This window comes from Theobroma cacao, chromosome 1 (assembly GCF_000208745.1).
Source record: "Theobroma cacao cultivar B97-61/B2 chromosome 1, Criollo_cocoa_genome_V2, whole genome shotgun sequence".
In the NCBI taxonomy this organism is placed as follows: Eukaryota; Viridiplantae; Streptophyta; class Magnoliopsida; order Malvales; family Malvaceae; genus Theobroma; species Theobroma cacao.
This window is the reverse complement of record NC_030850.1, coordinates 17624187-17633198: the sequence shown is the minus strand read 5'-3', so window position 1 is coordinate 17633198 and position 9012 is coordinate 17624187. Positions and strand designations below refer to the sequence as shown.

The 9012-nt window shown below is 29.8% G+C and overlaps 1 long non-coding RNA gene across 1 annotated transcript; it reads left to right on the top strand.

Annotated features, from left to right (window-relative positions):
* On the top strand, nucleotides 3159-7577 carry LOC18612825. The gene is made up of 3 exons (XR_001926270.1): nucleotides 3159-3293; nucleotides 4831-4893; nucleotides 7058-7577. It is a non-coding gene; the product is annotated as an uncharacterized LOC18612825 (long non-coding RNA).

Below are 9012 nucleotides of genomic sequence, written 5' to 3'. Positions count from 1 at the left end.
ATATCTTTTGACTTTTTCTTCTTTGATCAATAATTTTTCATTTATCTCCAAATATTAAAATTGACATATAAATCTTCAAACTTTCTTTTATTTACTATAATACCCTCCAAACTTTCATCTTTTATAATTTGGTCCTCCCAACACGCTTACATGGGCAGGTTCCCCATGTTTTCTATTTTATTTTTTTTCCTTTATTTCTCCTTTGTTTCTTATCATGGGTGGACTACCCAAGGTTCATGGCCTCCTTGACTTTATTTTACACTTGTTTTAAGGGATGAAATCACATGGCAAAAAGCCACTTTCACAAGCCACCCGCCACACACTTTTCTTCACCTTTTTCACCATTTTTCTTTCATTTCTTTATTCTTTCTTAAAGATTTTTTTTAATTTCCTCATGGGCGGCTTGTCCATGCTTAATATCTTTTGAGTTTTTCTTCTTTGACCAATAATTTTTCATTTATCTCCAAATATTAAAATTTACATATAAATCCTCAAACTTTTCTTTATTTACTGTAATACCCTCCAAACTTTCATCTTTTACAATTTGATCCTCCCAACACGTTTTAAATTCAATTTTCCTTCTATCTTTATTCCTTTACATGTATACAATTAAAATATCGAAGTTGTACTTCAATGCGGTATCACCATAATATTTAAATATTTACTTACCAGCGCTAGCTTAGTTTAATAACAATGCGCGGCCCCATTATTATCGTTTTTCCTTTAAAATTCTTTCTTACTTTCTCTCCCCCACTTAGATTAGTCATATTACCCTTATTCCAGATCAATTTTCGCAATTGATAAAATATTAATATTTTAATATTATTTTATTCATAAAATAATATTTTATTCTAAAATATTTTTTTCCCCTATTCTCGCTCTATGGTATTTAAATTTACATCAAGTGACCCTTCGTCTTATCGATAGGGTCTTATTGTCTATTAAATGAGGGTACGGGGTATTACACAACCCATAAAATAATTTCATTTGTAGCCATGGTTAGTTTGCCAAATTAAGACAATGAATGTCCTACTTTGGACAAAGAAATATAGTGGCCCTCAAATAAAGTTGTCCAAGAATCCATTTTCATATGAACCAAGACTATGTGTTGACACAAATACCTTAAGCTATCTGAATGTTTCCAAAAAATCTATCCAAATGCATCCATTCCTTAAAAGTTGTCCGAATATTTACGAAGCTATCCAAGTGCTTCCAATCAGCATAACTTGTCCATCAATTGTGATAAGAATGTAACTTGTTCAAATCTTCCCATCCACAGATCAAAACCTCCTAGCTATGTCCAGCACCACCACGTCTATTGCATTCGATTATAATAAAACTCAATCTCAAAAGAGATCAAGTCTAACACCACTTCCTCTAATCTTTAAACTCCTCTCCAAACGGACTCTATCACATAAAAATTCCCCAACTGGACCCCACTTCTACACTCCATAAAACTCTACAAGATCAATCTCCCTTATAATGCCTTGTTTGGCCAGTTCATCAGCCTCATAATTGGATTTTCTCAATGTGTCTTACCTTCCATGAGATAATATATTTTTGCAGCCATTCAATATGTTATCAAACTTGATTTGACATTTTTACCTTTTTTCAATTAATAAAATTTTGAAACTTAATTTTATCACTTCAAAAAAAATTTAAAAATTAAAAATATTTCTAAATTTTTGAAAAAAAAATCTATAAATTTTGAAAACATAAAAATAATTTTTTAATTTTTAGAAATTGTAAAATTTTTTTTAAAAAAATAATTTTAATTGTTAAAATAATTCAAGAACGATAAAAAAAAATANTAGGTAAATGGGTAGTGAGTAAATTTGCAATGGGTAGATGGGTAAGTGGGCTAGTACAATTTGGGGGGAATTGGGTTTAGTTAATGGGTAGTGGGTAGTGGGCTGCCAACCACTTCAAAGGGCAGGGGGGAGGGGGACGACCTACCCCATAAAAGGCCCTTTTTTTTTAAGAGAGAGCCGCGGCTTCTAGCCTAGTAAGCCGCGGGTCATGTCTTTTTGTGTATAAGAAGCTGCAGCTTACCACTTTTATTTTTTGAATTTTTTTTGAAAATTATTTTTTGAGTTTTTTTTTCAATTTTTTTAAAAATTTTTTTGAAATATTTTAAAATAATAATAACAATATATTTTAAAATTTTTAAAATTACTAACTAATAAAAAATATTTTCTAATTAATATTAAAATGGAATTTTCCCATTTGATACTTGATTATTTGTTGGTAGAATGTTGGCTCTGTTTTATTGTTGGTGTAAACCAATTTTGGCATTTTATTTCTAGTAAGCTCTTAGAGAGTTCACCTTTATGTTTTATGATTTTCTTATTGTAGTGTTTTATGATGTGTAAGTTATGCATTTGGGATTGTTTCTCAATTGTCTAGCAGAATACTTGATCATTTAATGTACATTATTTACTTTTCAATTGATAATTGAAGTCCAACTAATATCGGTGTATTATAGAATATATAAAGTTCGATAGTCAAATTTCTATACATTTCTTTTTGTTTATGTCATATATAAACTAAATTTTTATTATAATAAATAAAAATAAAATATATCTATAACTCTATATTAAAGGAAGCCCATATAGAACTTCTAGGTGTTGACATGTGACTTTGTGTTTGGTTGCCATGTGGTGTTGGGGAGGTTTTTTTTTGTGGGTTTGGGAGAGGGGTATTTTGGCTGCCTTTGGGAATTAGTTTTGGGCAGGGGAAGTTGCTAATGCTCCCCCCATGCCTTTTCTTTTTCTTTTACCAAGTGTTAGCACGTAGCTTTGTGTTTGGTTGCCATGTGGTGTTGGGAAGGTTTTTCTTGCGGGTTTGGGAAACTTGGTTGCCTTTGGGAATTAGTTTTGGGCAGGGGAAGTGGCCAATGCTCTCCTCGTGCCTTTTCCCCTTCTTCTACCAAGTGTTGACACTTGTCTTTGTTTATGTTGGTGGATTTGGGAAGCTGAGGGGGCACTGGGTTTGCTGATGGTTTGGTATTAGGTTTTAACTTAGGGTCAAGTTTGGTAATAGGTTTTTTTTTTTCGTCTTTTTGCTCTTTTCCTTTATCAAGAGTTGGACCTAACCGATCCTTGGTGTATGAAGGAACGCATGTGTGGCTAAAATGGATGTTATGTTTTTCTAAGGAACGCATGTGTGGCTAAAATGGATGTTATGTTTTTCTTTCTTCTATTTAGACTCATTTTTCCCTTTCTTCCTGTATAGAGTCTTTTTCTTCTTATCTTTTTTCTTTTATGGGACAGCACGGGGTAGCCTCCAGCACTGTAATTTTCTTTGCTTTTTGCCTGCAGAAATTTCTTTCTTGATCAAATCGTCCATCCTTCTCAACAAGTCATCCGCTCTTCCATGTCTTACGATTGCTTATTTGCATGCATATATTATAATTGTTAATTACCTTTTTTTTTCCTTGAGTTTGTGTTTGTTTATAAAAGGAAAAAGGGGAAAAAAAGAAGAAAAAATTTCACTTTTAGGAAGTTGCGACGGATCCAAGAGGAGATGGGGAAGAGTTCAAGAGACAGTCGATAAAAAATCATGTTAGAAATTTACAAAATAGAAAACAAAACCCAAACTTTTCTTTGAAGTTTTTGTTTTTGTGGGTATTTTAGCTATAATTAGTAGATCTGATTATGGGTTTTGATGCATGCAAAGTTTGGGTACTTATTCATGCACAGGGTGCCCATATTCTGCGTTTGATGATGATTTTTAGTGTTTTCGCATCTTAGATACTCATAAGAAAGGGAATCTTAAGTGTATACACAAGCCTACCCTTAATCCATGATAATAAATGTCCACTATTTGTATAGAAATTTGTTGGATGATTTTGAAATGAAGTTTCTGTGTTTTGCATTTAAGAGATTAATTTAGAACAATTTTTAATGTAATTTTAAGAAAATTTGTTGTGTATTCTGTTATTTTGCCTTTTCGATAATGTTATTATTAGGTCTTCCTAAACCTAATGGAAGGTAGCATATTTATGTTTAATCATTTATAGTTTTAAAGTCAATTTTTCTTTATTATGATGTCTCAATTTTTAGAAAATTTCTTTTTCAATTATAAGACATTCACAATGATGCATGCTTGGTGGTGTTACATTTACATCCCATATAAGTTTGGTCTGAGAGTATGTGGTAACCTTGTATTTAGGATGTGCTCACTCTACCTATTGCTGATTGGGATTGCATTGTAGGCTTAACAGTGTGAAATTAATTAAGGACATTTGAGATTTGAGAAAGATAACACCTTATGTGACTTAAATGGGCTGCTTGCTTAACACATAGTGTATCTTTCAATGGCTGGTGGTTTTAATCTTCAGTTCTAAATTGCTGGTTTTTGACAAATTTAATTATTGTAAAATATCTGCATGTTTCAAGCATTGTGCTTGATGATGTGAGAACATCTTATAATGCATTGAATCATACGTTTTGACATTAAAAACAATTATTTTTTTTACTATAAATAGTTTAAGCATTTGCTTGGGCAATCATAGGTATACAGCTGAATATATATGAACATGAGTGCTGATGAGGATGTTTGTTAGTTCTAATATTTTTGTGTTTAGTCTTGGCTCATTAAATAGTCAATATTTAAGAACATTGTGTGTGATAATAGAAAGATTGCAATGAAGTTGTTTTATTCTTGATCTTTTATTTAGGTATGTATGTGATTGGATATGGCTTTGCTCTTGATTTATATTTGCTCTATGATCATCCTTAAAAGATATAATATTTTTGATTCTTTTTCTCTCTTCTTCTACTGTGAATGGTGTAAAGGTTATATTGATTTTTGTTTTTCCGTTTTCAGATTTCTTTCTTTGTTATGCTAGCACAAGTTCCAAGTTCCAGCTTCTGTTTGGGTGACTTTCAGGTATGTCATTTTTATCTTTTTCTGTTTACGCTCGAGTCACTTTTCATTAGTTGCAAATGTTGACATTTGAGTTATAAATTTAGAGATCAAGCCAAGTAGTACAGTAAGTGGTCTGATATATATTATGATTGTTAATGGATATTTTCTTGACCCATAATTTGCTTGAATAGATGAGGTGTGCTTATTCTTGATTTAGATAATCACATAATTGTCTAAAAGAAAGTTAACCAACAATTAGGACTATAAACACTAGCTATTAAATTGGAACACTTCTTGAATGCTTAGGGTGTTAGTTTTTTCCTACAAAATGTGTTCTCTTTATGATTGCTAATTCGATTTAGGTTTTCGTTATTGTCTAATGTTGTCTTATTTTTTTTAAGAGTTGTGTGCTTGTTTGTCTACTTTACAATGCAAGATTTACCTGCAACTAAGGTGGGGTTTGGTACTTTAGAATGCAATGTGATTACAGGTAATGTGATTGTAAGTAATGTGATTGCAAGCAAAGTGATTGCAGGGAAAATAACATTACAATGTTTAGTATACAAACAAAATAATGATTAAAATCCAAGAAAGTTAACATTGCAGCATTTGATTTACAAGTACTTTGTTGGGAATGTAATGTTAATTTTCAAAATTACTCATATTTATTAAAATACAGGTTTAATATACTTTATTTTTTATAGTTAATTTTTATATAATATCATCTCTTAAATATATTTTTAATGTTATATATTTTATTTTTATTTTTATTATAATATTATATTTTTTATTTTTATTTTTTAAATTTAATTATTTATATTATATATTATATATTTATTTCTTTTACCTATATTATATAAATTTTAATTTTTTATATTTTATTTTATTTTAATTTCTAATTCTTATATAATATATTTTATTTTAATTATAACATTACAAAATGTTTTAAACAAAATAATAAAGTTGAAGGGTAAAAATGTCTTTAATAATATTGCAGAGTGCAATATAATGTGATTACATGAGTTTTGGACTGCAATCACATTACATCCCTTGGCTGTAATGTGATTGCATTGTAATCTTATATTACAATGATCTGTTGTAAAATAAACACTGCAATGTAATTTAATTAGACACATATAGGGAATGTGCTCCCACTTCCATCATACCAAATGTTACCTAATGGTAAAATGATGATTCATTATTTGTTAATTATTCTTTCATTTAGTTTACATCTTTTATTTTATTTTTCTTGCTTTTCCTGGTTGTTTTTTTTACAATATGCAAACATTAGATTTAATTCTTTACATTTTTATTTATATTTTTATCTATCCATTTGGTTTGTTATAGCTTTCAATCATACTTTTTTACTATTTATTTACATAGTCTTTGGATGCTTTTTATTTTTTAGGCAGGTCTAGATTTACTTCATATGTTGTTTAAATTGTTTATAAGCTTATTTCTTCACTGTTTCTTAGATGGGTTGTACATAAATTTTTCTAAGCTTATTGTTTCATAGTTATTAGTTTTCATATTGTTTGACATTAGATTAGTTTTCATAGTCAAAATACCTTTGATTTCTTTCTCAAATTGTTCATCAAGATTGATGAACTACAAAACAAACAATTTTTCTTCAATCTTGAACAAGCTTTTGGTTCACCTTCTGTACAGAACAAACCGCATGACATGATCTTAACAATCACAAACAACTCTCTCCTTTATGTAGGAAAGCAACAACCTCTACTAGACACTTTAATCATAACATTTGTTTATAATTGCAATTCTACTAGAATGTTTGCATACTTATACAACATAATACTCACTTGGTTGTCCACTAACCACCTCACAAGAATATTGACCATAAACTCAGCATATAGCCTTATGAATTGCTTGGAACTTTATCCAACATCAGTCAAAATATTGCTTTTATTTTATTTGTTTCAATTATTCAATTGATCTTCGATGCTTCAAGCTACCTAAATCATGTACTTAATCGTCTTCCCTTTTAATTTTAGACTTCCAAAATTTTCTTTTATTTTTTTATTTTTCTGTTTGGGTTATTTTTTATAATCTTTCACAAATCTTTCAAAAATTGATTGTTTGAAATTCATTTATTATTTGCTTCATCCTCAACCATGATATGACTTTATAGTTTTTCCTTTTAATACATTTTTTTTTACCTTCACAGTTATTTTAGGAGCACAGATATTTTAAGAGCATGGCATCTTCAAATTCAACCAATTCCTAGGATTAGCTACAATTGTTGAATGACAAAGTATTAAGGAGTAATGTATTGAATAGTACTATTGCTTTAGATTTCGTTTTATAAAGGTTGTGAGGAAAAGGGGCAAACACACTTCCAAGGTATAAATGTCTATGTTTCTTACTTCTGTGTTATAGTTGTTCTATATAAAATTGTTTGTCAAGAAGAATGAGATTTGCTTCATATGATGAGCTTATTTTATGGAATTTGTTCTGAGAACGAAGCAGATGTTAGAACAAAAAGAAAGGTAGGGACATCGAAGTTGGAACAAATGAATCATAGAAGATGATTTTTTTTTTTGTGAAGTTACTTCCTTTAGCAATTGTGGAAAGGTGTTCTTTGTCTTATTTGTGTGGATGAGAATCATACAACTATAGCTCGCTATTTAACTGCTTATAATGTCTTATAATGCTAAGGCAATAAGGCTTACAACATGTCTTTTTTTTTTTAATTTTTTGTCCATCTTGAGGCACTTTTGCTCATATATTTTTCAGATTCTATTGAATGTATGAAATTCTTTGTATATTCAATTAAATGTATGAAAATCTTTGTATTTGAGCTAAACAATTTTGTTATTTATGTTCACTTTATTTTTTTTGTGTGTAACTAATTTATATATTTATTTAGTTTTTCCAATAGCTTACTTTGTTGTTAACAAAGTTAATAATAACTTTTATATATAACTGTAATGCTGGCAATACACTGGCAAAATCATTATGCTTTAGCACTTATTTTTGTAATAGAAACTACTCTGATTTCAACTTTTTGTTAAATAGGTGAGAATGAATGTACATGATTATAAACAAGTATGGAATGGCCTTCCACTTTGTATTCAAAATTATAACAACTTTGGGATATATATATATATATATATGAACACTTCCTTTAGTACCAATAGCTCTAAGTCATTACACAGTCTTTTATTTGACCCGAGCACAACACACGGGGTCCCTTCTAGTGAGATTATGATAAGAAATGAAAATAAAATATGACATCAAAACTTTATTTAAAATATGATATCATATAAAAACTTATAATGAAAAACATACAACTATATTAAACTTGTATTTTAATACATAGTTGTAATTTTGAAAATTAACATTACATTCCCACTAAAATGCTTGTAAACCAAACATTAAAATGTTATCTCTCTAGAAATCACAATCCTTGTATTCACATTCCTTGTAATCACAATCCCTGCAATGTGATTACATTTTAAGGTACCAAACGCCATTTAAGGGTGTATATGCCTGTCAATATGAAATGCTTATGAGATTATATTTTTACAAATGATGAATATTTGAATTAGAGCAATTCTGGATGTATGATGTAAATTCCATATAGTGTGATGGTTCGAACATTTGATTATGATATGAAATATATGTTCATGCAAATGAACTATATGATGAACAAAATGTGGTTGATGATTGAAAGCCTTGTTTGGGTCTAGTGGGCTATACCGATGTAAGTGCTTGCGTTGGTCATATCCCGAGAAATGGGATGTGACAGATAACCTGTCACGACCCGAAACTCCCCATCGAGCCCGTGGGACAACCGTCGCGAGGCCTCGACAGACATTCTTCACCTCGAAGCAGATCGAAACCCCGCAAGGCTTAACATCAACTCTCGCATCTCCCCGGTGAGCAACAATTATTAAATCTCGCATTTAAAAAAAATCATAAGTCATTTCAAATAAGAACAATAAAATATTATTTTCTGGCTCACAGGGGTATTTTCGTCATTTCATTTTTTTTTTTTAAAATCTCAAAACTTGCTAAAAATTTAGTAGGTAAGCTGAAAATATATATTTATTGATTTAAAAACAAAATAAGTATATAAAACGTTCATTTGAAAGCAAATGGTTAACAACTAGTACTATT